The 16865-nt window shown below is 37.8% G+C and overlaps 1 long non-coding RNA gene across 1 annotated transcript; it reads right to left on the minus strand.

Moving 5' to 3' along the window:
- Positions 1 to 1639: 1639 nt before the first annotated feature.
- Positions 1640 to 11831, minus strand: LOC112965710. The gene is made up of 3 exons (XR_003253367.1): positions 11786 to 11831; positions 2902 to 3098; positions 1640 to 2075 (listed from the first exon to the last, which is right to left on the minus strand). It is a non-coding gene; the product is annotated as an uncharacterized LOC112965710 (long non-coding RNA).
- Positions 11832 to 16865: the final 5034 nt, after the last annotated feature.

Consider the following 16865-nt stretch of genomic DNA (forward strand, 5'->3'; position numbering starts at 1 on the left):
GTGTATATATCYGTATATAGATGCACACATATATATGCATACACATTTACTTTTATTTTTTAATAAAGTTTTAGCTATATTAGAATTAAGATGTTTTGGGATTCTCTACCTATATAGCCATGTTTGTAGGACCTTAATCTGCAAAATATTTAAGCACATTACGGTGTGGAATTACACTGATATCAATAGAATTATATGCCAGAAAAGATGCATTTAATATCTTTGACTGGGTTAGAGCTTCAGGACTTGAAGGCAAACCAATTCTAAAATAACTTCAAATAGTTTTTCTACTAATGAAAGTGTCAACATTTAAATGGTGGATATCTGTTATTGACTTAATAGTAACAAAAGCAAGCATTGAGTCCTRTAAGGAAACTGTATTGCTTTCCTTTTTAAGATGATACAGATCTGATTTCTAGCCCTTCAGCTACTCACATTTTGAGACTGAATAGTGCATATGCTGTACCTCAGAAGTGTATGATTTCAGCAGAAAAAAATACACATTTGAGGGGGAGAAAAAAGTATCTCTCTGGAAGGCTGGTAAAAATTAAATAGCAGATGTTTGAAACTGCTCAGGTGTTTAGAAAGTTATGCTTTCCTGAAGGGAGAGGCATTAATGCCCAAAGAGCAGACAATGTATTAAAAATGCATGAAAAAATGAATAAAAATATATGATGCATTGTGGAACCATGTGATAAAATCAGTTTCATCATGCATCGTGCATCATGCAGCTCTGCAGCTGAGTGTTGCTAACTCATGATTCTGCTGAGAGTCTCAGAATATTTAGTATATTTTTTAAAGCCCCAACTCTTAAAATTCATATGATTACAGTGGGAATTCCAACTTTAATTAAAATGAAGTAAGTCCCTGCTTACAGAACAGAGCTACAAGACATGTTCATGTATACTCTAAAGGCTTAGAAATCAAAAGACAAGTAAAAGCAACCTGTAAATTATTTTGTATAGACTTTTATTACTGTTAGATTGTAAATAAACTTTATTTGTTTCATCTGGAGGCTGCTTTATTCAAAATGAGTAACAATCTACAATACTGAGCTAAAGAGGGGAACACAATGAAATGAAACAACCTACGAAGCATTGAATTGGATTTATTACAGGATTGAAGGGTGACAAACTCTATCTTGATAAACTAAAGCACTAGCAATAAAGGTTAATAAGGTAATAGCAAATATGTAATCTACCTTACTGCTAGTGAGAAGACCCACCAAACTGCACTGTGTATTCAGCTAATAAGATATGATCAACATTCATTACCAACTGTGTGAAAGGAACCCAATAAATGATGGTTCAGCAGACAAACCATCTATTTTTTCCTCACTGTGATTTTTGTATAATAAACTCAATGACTATATCAAAGAACAAGAAGGTTTTGTTTTGAGAATTACCACAAATTTACTCATATGAAACTYTGGAATATCCTTTCACCATTTGCTGTGATCAGCTCTGGGCATCATACAGGTGTATAACATACATGATAATAATGACAGTATTACTGAGTTTGCAGAATCAAGTATTCAGAAATTAGGAAGTGCCACAATCAAGGTTTTGTGTAACTCCTGTTAGGTTTTATGAGGTTGTATGTAAGTTTTGACTAGCATAGCTAGTTAATCCCAGCACTTGTACGTAATGTTGAAGATTGCTCTTTCTATTTCAGACCTGAAGAAGCCTTTGTATGTCCAAAACTTTCTCTCCACCGATGTCATTTGCTGTAATAAAAGATATAACCTGTGACTGCAAATTTTGCTTCACAGGTGTTACCGATAGCTTTTAATCAGTGATATGTTATCTTTTTTACAGAACAACTGTATACAAAACTTTGTCACTCATCTTCTCTTAGCTCTTCATCTAATATCAGTGGGTTCCCTTCAGGCTAAAGTCAACTAGTCTCTAAATCCAGTCCCCTGTGTCCTCCTTCCTCTCCCATTTTGTCATCACTCTCAGCTCCCAGGTTTCTTGCCTGGCTGGTCCCAGTTTTACCAGTCACTTTGTCAAGGTCGACTCCTTTGGCTTCCCAGCTCTGTCTGCCCTGATTCATGTAGCTCCTTCCTTATGCACCTGGAGTGAAAGCAATGCAAGTCACTGAAAACACAGAAATGACGTGCTGCTTCTTCTCTCTACCTGTTCAGAGCAACCATTACTGGGAAAGTGCAACTTCACCATTGTGTATTTGGTTGGAAAAGGCATGCTTAGTTACTCTGGGGGGTAGCAGATTCACAGTATGATCACACAGGAGCCTGGAAGCAAAGGAGAACACTTTGGAGGGGCCAGTACATTCCTACTTTAGTCACACAGGAGCTAGAATTAGATGGAGCATACTTTATTAGCAAGGTCAGTAATGTTGAAAAGTTATTTTAATGAGCCTTAAATTAAAAGTATAAATAATAACCGATTTTTGCATATTCAGAGCTTTCCAAAAATGAAAGATTCTTAATATTTTGTCACTAAGTGGCAGAAAGCGCAGCATGAGTTGAAAACCCCCCAGCAATTAATGAGTAACTGATGGTGTGAAGACCACAGATAGCTGAATCTTGTGTAGATATTTTTTGAAAAATATTCTGAAAACTTGACACTAAAAAGAGTGATTTTTGTTTCTTGTATGTCTTTATAATTTTTCAGCAGCATTTTGTAGTTCTTATATTGGAAGGGAATAAAGGACTCAGGGAAAAAAGGAAGGAGTCGAAACAATTATAAGAAAAGTGGCAGAAAAGGGCTCTTAAGGATAAGCAGAGAGTACCTTGAATCTCTATTTGAGCAGCCAAAGGGAAGCATATTTTCAGATGCATTAAAGTCTGGCTTTTTAACTTAAAAAGATTATGTAGATATTGACAAAAAAAGTGAAAGGAAGTGAAAAACATTAAAAAGAAAAGCTTCTGAAACTTACTGTTTTTTGAACTTCTAATTTGGGAGATTGATGTCAGCGTTTTCGAATTCTTGAGAGGATCAAATTTATATTTTTTGATCTCATGCAATTGGTAACATTCTTTAAAAACTGGCCATATTTCAGTGTTTCTTCCCCAGGTTGCCAAGGGGTGGCTTTGTGTCAAAGTCCTTTTTCCAAAGCTCTGAGAGTTTTGAAGCCTTTCAAAGAAAAGATCACGGGAATGTACTAATATAGTCAGAGAACTTTTTTTCTCTTATTCTCACTGAAAACAAAACTATTTAAACAAAGCACATTTAAACAAAATTAAGACACTTAAACACATTAAGACATTTAAACATTTAAACAAAAATAAACTATATAGGTAGCTACTTCAGCCTGGACACTCTAAGACTAGCAAAGCCACAAGTAGTTGAAAATGGAGCTTAATTTTTGGAGGCTTTAGTAACGGATTATGGTACCAGATGTACTTGTAATTAAGAAGAAACTATCAAAAAATAGTAGGGTTTATATCCATGAGTAGTTCATTCACCCCCTAGATATTGTAGTTGCTTTGTCATTTAGGTTTATACCTTTTTGGAGATCTGTTCAATTCCTAGAATTAGAGTTTCATGAAATGCCGAAATATAATCATATACAAAGCTGCCTTAAGAAGTTCCTCCTTCCCTTAGTCTTCCCCCTACTCCTTCATTCTCAGACATTTATTCTTGCCCTGAACACCAAAAAATCACTACTCTACCCTCAAATCAGCCTGATACAACTGTTTATAGGGCCATTCTTTCAACTGGCTCACTAAAATGATCTGGTCCAACATCAATACTGGGTGTATCTTCACAACATAGTTAACTCAGATTTCAGTACTGAAGTTGCTCATGTCAGGTTATGCTAATTCAACTAAATGTAGCTGCAATGAAAATTGAATTTGGAGTGTTGTGTCTACACCAGAACTGAGAGCACTATTTATGGCAATAATATTTCTTGGGATATATCCCATGATATTTAACACTGTTGGACACTAAGGTACTTTCTGAAATATTTGGGTGGACAAAGATGGTGGCGGAGAGGCACAGAGGAATGTGCAGTAGAGTGGCTCTTCTGTACTTCCATAACTACAAGATAGGTATATTAGCAGCTGATGAATTTTACTGGTCTACATTACACCTTTTGGTGATCTTGGCTCAGCCAAAATAAACTAGAAATAACATTGTATTTGATTAAGATTGCTTAGTACTTGATTTGGATTCAGGTCAGGGCAAAGTTCTAAAATGTCTATTTTTGCTTTTCATGGCTTTTAAACATCCCCCATCCTTTCYGCTTTCAGTCCTCCCATCCCTTTTTAACTATTGTCACTGCCTGCTTGACTCAGTGCCTGAGTGGAGGCAACAGCAGAAACTGGAGACAGCAAGTAGCAGAAGAGACCTCAGGTACCCCATGGGGTAGCCCTCACTCCATTTCAGAATTGTTTCCCCTCTCAAATTGCCCTTGTTCAAGAGCTGAACTAAGGGACACATTCAAATTATCACTATATAGTCAACTACGCAATGAAGACAAAAGCATCGAAAATTAGGTCCCAACTTGTTTGTAGGAAGAAGGGATAAAGTACCACTGGATTTAGTGGAGTTGCTCCTTTTGGCACAAGGAATGAATCTGGATGAGAGTTAACCTTAAGTTCGAAGTTCTGTGTTTTTATTAGTATTTACATTTCTTTAGTACCATATGACTCTTCTGTGCATTTCAATAGCAGTTCATGAGACTGTATCTCTGCAGTCCCATTGGGCTCTTGTCAATAGGATTGTTGTGCTTTTTCCAACAAGATTATAAGCGCTCATTTGCTTTCTGCAGAAGTTTTACCAAGCTTCTATTCATATCATAATGGATTATTGACATAACACAGTAGACTGTTATGAAGTATTCCACTATGTGTAATTAGAGAGTATTTAATCTGCATAATAAAAATCCATATGAAGAGTTGCTGTCATTCAAGACCAAAAGCTGCTTATCTAAATGAAGTATCTAGTGTGCCCCATAGATTTAGGGATGGAAAACAGCATTTTGAAAAAACTCATGTAAATTGCCAAAAGCAATCCAGATGTGGGCAATCTTTTTCTTTTTTTTTCAAAAAGTAAAATAAAATGTCATATGGATTTGAAAATTAGCTTCCAACTTACATCTTGGATCATGTTTTTACAGCTATTTGGTAAACCTTTCCTTTCCCATTCCTCCCGCCTTTGGTAGGACGCCAGGGCGGTGTACAGGAGCTTGCCTCAGGGCCTCCCCGCAGGGCTGGCAGGCAGGGTGAGGCAGGCTCCCTGCACGGCCACCTGCCGAGCAGCTGGTGCCTAGCGCTTGCTTAGTGATGCCCCCAGCCAGGGCTCCCACACCTGCGCAGGGGGCGAGAGGTCAAGCTAGCACCTGCAGATCATTCCAGACCCACTAAGGTATGCAGAGTGGAGCTTCCTGGGAATACCCGTGGTTCATAGACCATTCCTGGGCTATCTGCTTTAAGATAATTTTAGGGGTAAAAAAAAGAGGGGGAACAGAAGCTGTGACTGATAATGCAGTCTAGTGCTGAGCGGGAAATCAGTAAGTGGTGAAAGTATTTTATCCCTATGACCTGGCAGGGCTCCCTTCATGCAAGCTTTTACTAGATCAAAATTTGTAAACAAACAAGCAAACAAACAAACAGTGCTAGCAGGAAAAAGGAGCTCACAATATTTATGAAGCTTTTATGGAGAATTTTTCAAATTTTTGTTGTTTTAATTATCATTTTGTGATTTTTCTTTAGCTAAGGAGCTTCCTTGTGTTCAAAATTAGCTAAAGCTGAAGGGTATTAACTTTTATTGTAAAGAAAGATTCTGTTCAACCACTGCCACTGCTTGTCGCGGTCAAAATTTGTCTATAAGTAGCCTGAAAACAGAAAAATGAATTTAAAAAAAGAGGTAAAACCTCAGCTATAATTTTCACATCAGCCTTTTACAGTCGTAGTACAATACAGTCATTTTGTGGTATCATAAAGAGTTGTTAGTTGTTCTTCTGGTGATTTAAAGCCCTAAAATTGTCAGCATAGTCTAGAATATTATTGTGCACAAAAGAAAACTACACTGCATAAATTCCATAGCACCTTTTTCATTTTGCCATCAAAATAATAAACTCAGTTACTGGAGAAAAGGCATGTGTAGGGAGCACAGTGGGCTTGTCATGGCATTCATGAACTGGTATGTGTGTGTGTTGAATTATGCAGAAGTGCAGTTCACAAAAAATTGGAAAATTGTGCTGACATGTGAAGGTACAGTAATATTCCGATGAGCAAATCTTATAAAGCAACATTTAAGCGTCCATTGCAAGACTCTTACTTTCATAYCTAGAAATTAATGTCAAAGTGAGCATTACTAAATGGGTAATAAGATGTTCCAGAGTTGGCCTTAATTCTGGCATTTAACTTTTGAATATTTGTCTTTACAACCTTAATAATATTCTTTTAATATAGCTTTTTACATAATATGAATTTAGAGGATGAGACTCATAAATTGCAGGTCCCCCCAGATCATAGGAGTAAGTGCATGCATTTGCAGTTCTTAGCCTAGGAGCTAGGATTTGGGGTTGTATTATAATTTAAACCAAAGAATGTTAATTTTAGTATATGCATAAAACACTTGGGGCTATCTTAGGAGAGTCCCAAGATGTGTCATCAACCCAGATATTATACAGAGCTTTCAAGAAACCACAATTTGAATGTCTGAGTTAAAAAAAAGGAATACGTGATAAGAAATATGCTGAAAGATATTCTAAATCCCTTCATCAGAGAGAAAGAGATAATAATAATAACACTTGGTAGTTAAAAAATATAATCTGTAGAAATCTTAATGATGCCTAATGACTCATGTGAGCTGTACTGTTAAATTTACTCTTCCCATTTTACAGCTAAGAAAAAAGAAATATGAAAGTGAAGACTAACATTTTAATTTTTGGGGCATATAAAATTTTGCAACCTAACCTGTATTTACCCATCTAAGTGTCATGTTTTTATGCACTAGTGACTGAGTCCTTAATACAAATAAAAATTAAACTAACCCATAAAGGAGGGAGAAATGTGTAGAGGAGAGAGAAAGGCTCCCATTCTGTCAGGCAGCTAATGATTAGTGACCCTAACAGTAGTTGTTTGAAAGCATGATGTTGAAATCTTTTTAAAAGGCCAGCCACCCGTAGGTCTTTTCCCCTCTGAAAGAAGAATGTGTATTTCAACAGTTCTCAGTTAATCTCAGTTTGGTCACCTTTGTCTTATGAAACCTACACTTGAATTCTTGTAAAGCAGGCATCCATTGAGTTTTAGTTTGTGTTGCTCATAGTCTTTTCCTCAGATTAACTGATCATCCCTTGGCTTCTCTACAGTCTCTTCTATTTTGGAATTTTTAGATTCAGTATCTTACTAATTTTCCTCTTCCTTTTGTGACAGAAGCTGGGGATGTGTCCTACTCTGCACTCTGTCTGTGACAAAGAGCATCTTTATGAGAGAATACTGMCTTTTGAGCCCCTGTTTTGCTGCTATGTATGACATATATATGACATGCTGTTTTGTGGTTCCCTAAATATACTTTACCATAGTGATTTTTTGGTGTTTATAAAGAATTTACAGTGCCACAGTTTTTAACAGAGATGGTTGCATAATCAAGTAGTCCTATTGTCGTCTGCTGAAGTATTTAATAGAAATCAATCTCCACTTCAAGAATGCTGCTCTGTAATTTAGTTAAGTAGAGGTCAGAACTCCAAGGTTTTTTTTCTAAACCATCTTTTAACAATTTTGATATCATTTTCTTATCAATGAAGAATATACTGTGAAAACCCTGTGCTTAACATTTTGGTCTCCAACATCAAGTTCTGGTCTTTCCTTTTCTTTGGCATGTTTAACTAGTATTTTTATCTTCTTACTGTCTTTATGCTTTTTGTCAACTTGCTGTGAGTTTGGCTTTCTCTGTTGAGTACCTGTCTACATATATCTTCACACTGTCATGTACTGATAAGCACACTGGGAGAAGCACAAACTGAGCCCTCTCCTCATTCCAGGCATTCAGTTTTGAAGGATTTCAAGGCCCCATCTTAGCAGTCTGTCTGATTTGGAGCAAGACCTCAGATCCCTGCTCCAAGTTCTGTACATATATAATTATTCATAAAAATAGCTTATTTATAAAATGTATATATATGGATATGCAATATAAATATAGACTTTCCATATATGTGTGTGTGTATACATACATATACACACCTCCACACATACATATATACATACACACACACACACACACACAGAAATATATATATGTATATATAAACTTTGCTCAGGTTTTCAGCTTTTTGTGGGGAGAAACTTCACCAGCTGTCTCTGAAGTTACCTGCTTCCTTTACTTGGCATAGGCTGCTGGACTTTCCCCTGGGGAACCTGTTTTTCCACTTTTGATGGCTGCAGCTGTTGTCTTAACTGCCTGAGGGAAGTACATATCCCTGGGAAGATGTTCAAAGTTGGATTCAAGTCCTGGACTTGTAGGGATCATTGGTGTTATCTCTGAGAACAGTTAATAAGGAAATCAGTAGGTTCTTCAAACAGTCTGGAGAATGAGCTGTCCAGCTGACAGCTCCTGTATTGGTTTAAATTGCTACAACCAAAAAGAAGAAACAAGCTTTTGACAAAGAAATCGCTGGCTCTCAAGATGTGGTTTGAACAGATGTAGGTCTACAAGGGTTGGCCATTCACCTTTATTTCAAAGCATTTCTTCCAAGACCTCCTTGTTTGGAATGGTGACTCAGAAGACTTTCCAGAATAACTGAATGGTGTGTGGGTGCCAGCTGTGACTCTAACATTGCTCAGCTGCATGGCTTATAATGGTACTCACTATATTCCTCCCTGGACTCATTTATAGAGAGGTCCTTTTACTTGATGTTGACTCTCTATATAGCTTCTGCTTGTGCTTCCTATGTATCATTAAGTGACTTGGCTATTGACTTGGCAGTATTCTTTACCTTTGTAAGTTGAGCATTTCTTTACGCTGAAAGTCCTTCAGAAGAGAAAGTGCAAGACTCAGCACAGGAGCTCTTCCTCATCTTTTCTGGGAGTCAAGCAGGCTTTCTCCTCTTTTGCTAAACATCCCTGGAGAAACTCTTAACTCCATAAGCAAAATCACAAGACCAAGCTAACAGGGGCTCCTGAGACACCAACCTGTTCCTTTAAAACAGTGGTGGAGTAAGAGGAAGACCCCTTTTCAGCAGGTTCTGCTTCCAGAGTGTTCTTCAAGACACAAGAGCAGACTGAAGATTTCTCACTCTTTTTTTTTATGATTATGGGGTTCTGTTATCCCATTAGTTCTCCACCTTAAGGTGACCACCTCAGAGGAATTTTGTGTGTACTTAGCTTGACTTGTTCTTTGTATAGACCATGCCCCTTCAATCCTTAATTACTTTAAAAGTCTTCCTTTGACTAATGGGAATACTTTATATCTTTTTTAAAAAATCCACTGAATCAACTTGCTGGATATCCTCTACCACTAGCCAGAGGTAATCCCCTATGCCTTTGATGTCCAGTCTTTCTGAAGTACCAGCCTTTCTGCCCTAGAGCTGGTTGGTTTCTGTAGTTCTTGTTAGATGGTTTCTTGATTCCTTGGTCAGAGGAGTATACCTTCCCAGAAATTTCTTCCATGACCATAGTCATCCACTAGGTAAGACAAGATATGATTGTAGTGATTCTTTCATGGATGAAGGCAATTTTAGCTCCAGTACCCCTTAATCTGTTGGTACAGTGTCCTAAAACACTGGTTTTCAGTGCCAAGACATCCTAGAGCGAAGCTTGCCTCCAGTTGGCAGTAGGCAATGGCTCTCTGGATTACCATTTACCTGTTTATCCTGGTTGGTGATATCTTGATTAACCACAACGAAGTTTCCACCAGGCACATGCGGCTGGTGTGCTGCCATATGATGATGACAAAGAGGACAGGACTTTTTGATCAGCTTGTTTAAAGTGCCCTGGCAGCCATACCCACTCTGTGTCTATAAGCGGAGGGTTTTCCATTGGGGAAAGGTTGGATGAAGGTTTCTTAAACCCCCGGGAGTTTCTCCCCATCAGGCCTTATTCCTCATTGCCATGTAAGCTTGTCCTTATATCTTTGGTCTGATGCTTGCCAGACAAACAACTTTTTGTTCCATTCTTGATTTCTCAGTGAAAACAGCCTTGAAGTTATTATTTCAGTCAGCAGAGTAAAGGACATGTTAGCCTTTATATATGGACTCCTGTATACTATGTCTTTTGGACTTTACCATTTATACCCATCCTAAATGCCTTCCTAATTAATGTCAGAATTTCATCTTAGTTGTGAGAGTGATTTCTATCAGCTATCCCTAAGCTACATGCTTTCAGGACTGAGCTGTCTGGCATACTTTTGATATTATGGGCATACTCTTGCACTGAGACAAAAATTATCTGGCTAACTATGCTTGTGTACAATTACACTGGCAATATGAGTGAAATTCGACCATATATCTCAAAGAAAAATTAGAGATATCTTTCCTATGTATTATTTCTCTATTCAATTACACATTTGATTATGTTCTGCTTTCTCTTTGTATTTTTGTTTTCTATTTCCTTGGACTTCTGTTTTTCTATAATATCTGCTCTTTCATCTAGCATCTGACATATTTCCAGTCCTATAACAGATACAGTGCATCATTTCTGAAACAATTGCAGAGTTTAACTCTTCCTAATTTTGTCTTGCCTTTGCATGCAGTTCACATTCACCACAGTACAATTACCCTCTTGTGAACTTTTTTCTTGTTTGTATTCAACACAATTAGATTTTAATTTCAAAAGCCTTGCTGTAACTTCAAATATTGTATTACTTGTGTGTTCTGTCCAACTGTAAATAGTATGCAGTCTATTCATATTCAAAGTAGTAATCCAGTCTTTGCATGTAGCAATTTCTTGAATAATTTTTGCTATGATTTCTTCTTTCTAGCTATTCTTTGTTTCTCTTCAGCTCTGGTCTGCAGACTTTTGCAAAATGGTTTTACTTATTATAAACATAACAGATTTGCCCAAAGGTCTGTATTTTCTTTCAAAACTTTGTGCAGTCTTTTATGTGGCTTCTTGCAAATCCACTCTGATAGTATTTTGTAGACTTATCTTTAGAGTCTTCCATTTTGTTTTGCAATTGCACCTTTTTATGGGTTTACAGTTTAGTACATACAAACCTGCACGTCTCCCCCTTTTTGATTTCTTATGTGAAACTCATGCCGCTTCAAGATTACCTTTCTGTGACTGAAGAATATTGCACATTTCTTTAATGCTATGTAACAACTGTCTTTCTCTTCCTTAGCTGCATATAAGCTATTCAGCAAATCTGGTGCAGCTGACCGGCACTATTTTTTAGACCACTTTTTCATCTTCTCAGGAAGAGAAAAAATTCTTTCCCTACTTTGCTGCAGTTGTCTAGAGTATTTCTGAAAAGTCGGAGCCATACTGGAGTCCTTAGTGGTTTCTCTTTTCTTCTACTCATGTATCTATTCCATTGCTGGTACTGCATGGTTTTCTGCGATGGTAATGAAATAGAACTCCAAATCCGGATTTATAAGATGAATCATTATTATAACCAAAGAGAAGCTAACGCAGGAGAAAAATCCATGTGTCCTACTCCTTCTTGTGAACAGCGCTGACTGACTGTAGCAGGAACTATTTGAAACCAGAATGCTACAGGCTTCTTAAAGTGCCTTTTACCATGAGTGTTATTTAATGTCACAGGTGTTATGTACTTAAAACAGTCTCTGAAGTCAAATGAGGAAAGAACTAAATGGTATATTTATGCACCGAATTTAAAAGACCAAGTTTAAAAAATGGCTTTTAATGACTTACTTTTTAGGAGTTCTTACATTCAGAAAGTTGTTCAGTGTTGTTTTTAATGGAGATATTCCAGAAAACTGCTTTCAGTTCCCAAATGACTGATCTCTTTCTAATTGAGTGAAACTTGCCAAGCCTCAGATCTACAAGAAGCACATACAGTACAGGTACAGTACTTCGACATAAGAAAGATTTAATTAAATACTATACTTCTAAAATCGTCATAGCTGAGATACCACCATTTTGTTTCACTTTATGTACAGGAAAGAAACAAAATGGAAACAGAAGACAACAAGAGCCTATTTACTTATTCCTCAGGTGCAAAATTTTTTTTCCAAAATAAATCTTTATGCTTCTTCTCTCTCTAACAAATGTTTTGGTAACTTGCTATTGAAAATGAAAACAGGAAGTAAGACAATAGTTTGTGAAGAGTCTTTTCACTTGGGAAATAACACTTTGTAGTAACTTGAGTATAATCTGTAATAACTCCAAATATAACAGAGAAATACAAAAAGTAAGCAGCAACAGTAAGTGCCTCCCAACCTTCGTGGTAATTACAGTTCTCTGGCTGAGAGAGCCGATGGCTAAAGGCAATTTAGGCGTTTAAACTGACCAGTCTGATACCTCTCATTTTAGGTCTAGATCACTCTCTTAGCAGGCATATAGATTTGCAGTGTGTACAAGGTTTTGTGGAGTGAGGTAGTTTCAGGAGACAATCTTCCAAAATACTGGTAAAAGAGTGAGACAGAATCATCTATAAAGTAGCCTAGTGCATAGGACAAGTTGTACTTAAATTGTGGCCAGAAGATCATGACTGCCCTTGGTATTTTATATAATTCTTAATATGGAGGAGACAATGTGTCCAGTTGTCCTGTAGGTACTATTGCAAAATGTTTGTTGAATATTCTTTTCCATGAGGCAAATGATGTATTTTTCAGGTAAATTGACATTGATTAACAGTGAGCCATGGAGTGAAATTAATTTTAGAAGGCTGATTACAATAGTACTTAACATTTTCTATAAAGACAAGAAGACTCAGGAAGGATTCATTGTCACACCCATGTCCCCTTCCAGATTGGTTTTGATTTCAATATTCCTGCACTCTAAAAATATCACACAGGTGATGGGATTTTGGCACAGACCAGAAGCACTGTAGTTGTGGAAGCAACACCATTTTGGTGAATTTTTGGTCCTACCTATGGGATGACTTTGCTAAATAGGAGCCTTATCCACTTGCCCGCTTCCTATGTAGAAGTAGGCAGTCTTGGTTTCTCAGAAAGCAAACCTAGGTGTCTCCTAGGAATTCTCCGGAGCTGCTTCCCACTTTTACCAGCAGTAGGGGATAGGAGAGCATGAAGAGCCATGGAGAAAGAACATTGAATTTGGAAATGGGGATGCAGGCTCTCAAAGCAGCTTCCCTGCCTCCCTAAGTGTGGAAGAGGAGTAAATTGTCCTACTACAACTGTCTATTCCCCTTCCTCTCCCAAGTTTAGGAAGAAATGTGTGAGGACACGGAATGGAGGAAGAAGCAGCAAAGCAGAGGGGAAGGCAGCTAGATAGATGTAGGTGTGTGGATTAAAACTGTCAGCTCTTGGGATTGTCAGCAATGATGAACTGCCTGTGGGTCGGCAAAGGGAGAGTTGGTGGAGATCAAAACTGTTGTAAGCAGTGGGAACAGGAAAAAGTAACGTGGAGAGTGGAGACAGAGTCTGCTATTGGGCCTGAACACGGGGAACAGGCGGGGTAAGTTAGCTTGCTTTCAATTGCAGAAAGGCCTAAATTACATTTTTGATTACTGCTGGGAAGGCAGACTACACTAACAGTTGTATATACACCCAAGATAAGTAAGAATCATTCAAAATCAAAAAGAGCCCCAAAACCACAGTTAATGTTTTAAGCAGAAAACCTCATTATTTTATACCTCTTGTGATTGGCCATTGGACTGTATTCTTCAACTTAAAACTTTGGAAAAATATTAGAATTTCTTTACCTACCATGAGCTGCAGCATCCAGAGGGTTCTTCCTTCTCTCTGTCAGTACTGCAGAGGGAAGGCAGTCACAGATGCATTTCCTACTCAACTGATCTACTTTTGCTTGTTTTTTCATGGTTAGAATACTTGACCCATTCTCAGCTGGACCTGATGACAGAACAGGGTTGGTTTTGCCCCGAAGTCCTGTCTTTTAAAAGGAAAAGCTACCCTGTTAAAGGAAACTTAGATGGTAATGCAGGTCTTTTGCACAGACTTTGTCCGGTATGACTACCCTTGGGAAGGCTACCAAACACTCCTTTCTAAGCTCTGTGGCCTAAATAGGCTGTGCTCCCAGACAGAGAAATTGGAAGTGGCTGTTGGGCATCTAACAGGAGGGAGTAAGAAGGGCTCCTGCTCAGGGTGCTGCCCAGCATGTGGAGATGCCAGCTGAGGACAAACACACCCAGGTCCCTGCTCCACAACTGCTGCCAAGTAGCTGTTGCTGATGTTGGCACCCCTGTCAGGCAGAGCAGACGACCGAGGGGACCCGAGGGATGAGGGGCCAATGTAGAGCAAGAGGGAGAGGAGGCCACTGGTGACTGTACAAGTGGTGGGCGAAGGGTGCCAGAAAGGGGGAGCATCGCCTGGCCATTGCAGCTGCTCATTGTGCCTGAACCTGGAGGGCAGGCAGAATTGCAGTTTCTGTGCTATCAGGAGCACAGCTACTGTATTCTCTCTACTCCCCTCAGGCAAATCTCTCACCACATAGGGCAGAGAAGAGCCAGGGTCATGTCTTTCTTGACTGGCTTTGACAGACATCCCTTATAATATGGGGTGTCCAGTATGAAAGTTCTGTCTTGTACAATAATCATATAGGACACAAATTTTTCTGTTGATAGCAATTAGTTTCACAACTGCAGTTCATTTGGACATGCTCAGTGTGTCTGCTTCATTGGCCAGGCATATGATTTGCTGCACATGCACAAAGCTGTGTGCATGCAATGTAGTTAACCAGGACTGTCCTGGCTTTATACTCACAATCTCTAGCCCTACATTTGATATAACAGCAATCACTGATGGCTGGTGGCCAGTAACCTCTCTGTCAATGACATGAGAGTTGCAGGAGAGCAGCCTGTACCCAGCAGGAGGTTCTGCAGGTAGATTTCCTTCTCACACTTCCATGGTGCAAGAATATTTCACCTATTCAGCATTGAATGGTGCTTAAGTGACATAATGGACTCCTTCATTGGCCTGTAGATATAGATAACAGCACTTTGATCTAGTATGGATTAAACTTCTTTAGTCTGATGTTTGTCTACTGTTTCAAAATAAATATTTCACTACTAAAATAAAGTTGACAAATAGAATTTGACTATAAAATCAAGTCTGGGATAAATGGAATAAGGGCTATGGGGCTGTTCTTTAATTTAAGTATTTGTATTGAAGGATATCCTAGACATACAAAGGACTTTGACCTCAAATTCTTTAATATTTGCAGGATATGAGAGATTTTTTGAGCTAGCATCATGGGCTAAATTAGAAGAGACTATATGCTTGGCCTCTGCAACATGAATAAAAAAAAATCCGTGGATCTGTATCTGTCTATCACAGCCATTAAAGACGGTTGCTTTTCCCAGTTTTCATGGACAGTCTTGATTTTGGGAGGACTGACATGCTATTAGATATAGTATTTTTTGTCTTGTATCACTCACATAAAAAGGATAATGCCACTGTGCAAGTTCCAACTCTGTGCTTTTTAAGCTATCTTCTCAGCTTGTCGGTGACTGAAAGAGTACATATTATGAACATCCACAAGCTAAATGATTTCCTCCTGTACATGCCACATGAAGAAGAAGTCAATATTTATATCTGGTAGTTGACAGAATTCATTAAATATATTTTGCTAAATAACACTCTATATTACATATTCCTTGTCTAATATTTGCCCACAGAAGTATTTGTTGTTTGAATTGAATGCCTGGTTAAGAAGAACTAAATGAGGACAACATATTTAATATTTATTTGGTAGCACGACACAGTAGATGCACAGGAGGTGAGAGAGAATGCAAATACAGGAGGAAGAAAAAGTGATTAAGTGACATGGACAGAACACAAAATATTCCTGCATGACTACAGTCGTTCTGAGAAAAATAAACAGCAAGACAAACTTAGATATTTGGATTTTAGATTTTAAAAGTTAAGTATTTAAAGTAACAAATAATATTTAAGGAGGACTGTAAATGAATATTCACAGCATACATGTTGATTTGTCCAAAAATACATGCTTCAGGAAAAATCCAGAAGTGACCTATTTCTCTAAGGTCTGGACCATTCAGGATCTTCATGTTTGGACAACTTTTGTCTTCACTGAGAGGCTCTTAGTATGGGAAATTTTTATTTTTATTTTTCTCTTGTTTCAGCCTGTGATGTAATTTTAGTAAGCAGAACTTAAAATCTAACAACAACAACAACTGCACATTGCTGAGAGCTGTTAAAGTTCTCAAGGCAGTTCTGAGGAGTTTACTTATGGAGAGATTGTACAGGGCAATGGGATTTTGTGAGAAATTCTGCTGCGGAATTTTCACACAGAAGGTGCTTTAAACAGTAGTTTTTTTTCTGAAAATATAGCAAATAATGGTTTACACTTGTAATAAAAGTAACACATCTTGCTTTGTTTTCTGAAATATATTCTTTGAGGGCAAATGGAAGTCATACCTGTACAGACAGAGGAAGGATTTTGGCCATTTATGTAGTGATTTGAGGAAAAATCAAATRTAATCTACCAGCAGCAAGATCCTGCAATATGTTTAATATTGAATTTTTATTTTATAAAAGTGACTGCCAGAAGTAAATATATCTCTACTTGTCATCATATAAGAAAAGCTACACCAGATAGTATAATGTTTATTTTAGCAGGTATGTCTTTGCATATATGTCTGTGGGTAGAATTTCAACATGTGTGCTTTTGGTAAATATAATCATGGAATAATGCAACCTCATTTTCATATATTGGTTTCTAGCTATGTACTTTCTCTGCTATGTGTGTATTTATGATTAACCAGTCCAGAGTGGCCTTTATAGTAATTTATTTTCTCTGTCTGTATAGACTGGAATACAGAATCTAG

The sequence above is a fragment of the Apteryx rowi genome, unplaced genomic scaffold (assembly GCF_003343035.1).
Source record: "Apteryx rowi isolate R43461 unplaced genomic scaffold, aptRow1 scaffold_222, whole genome shotgun sequence".
In the NCBI taxonomy this organism is placed as follows: Eukaryota; Metazoa; Chordata; class Aves; order Apterygiformes; family Apterygidae; genus Apteryx; species Apteryx rowi.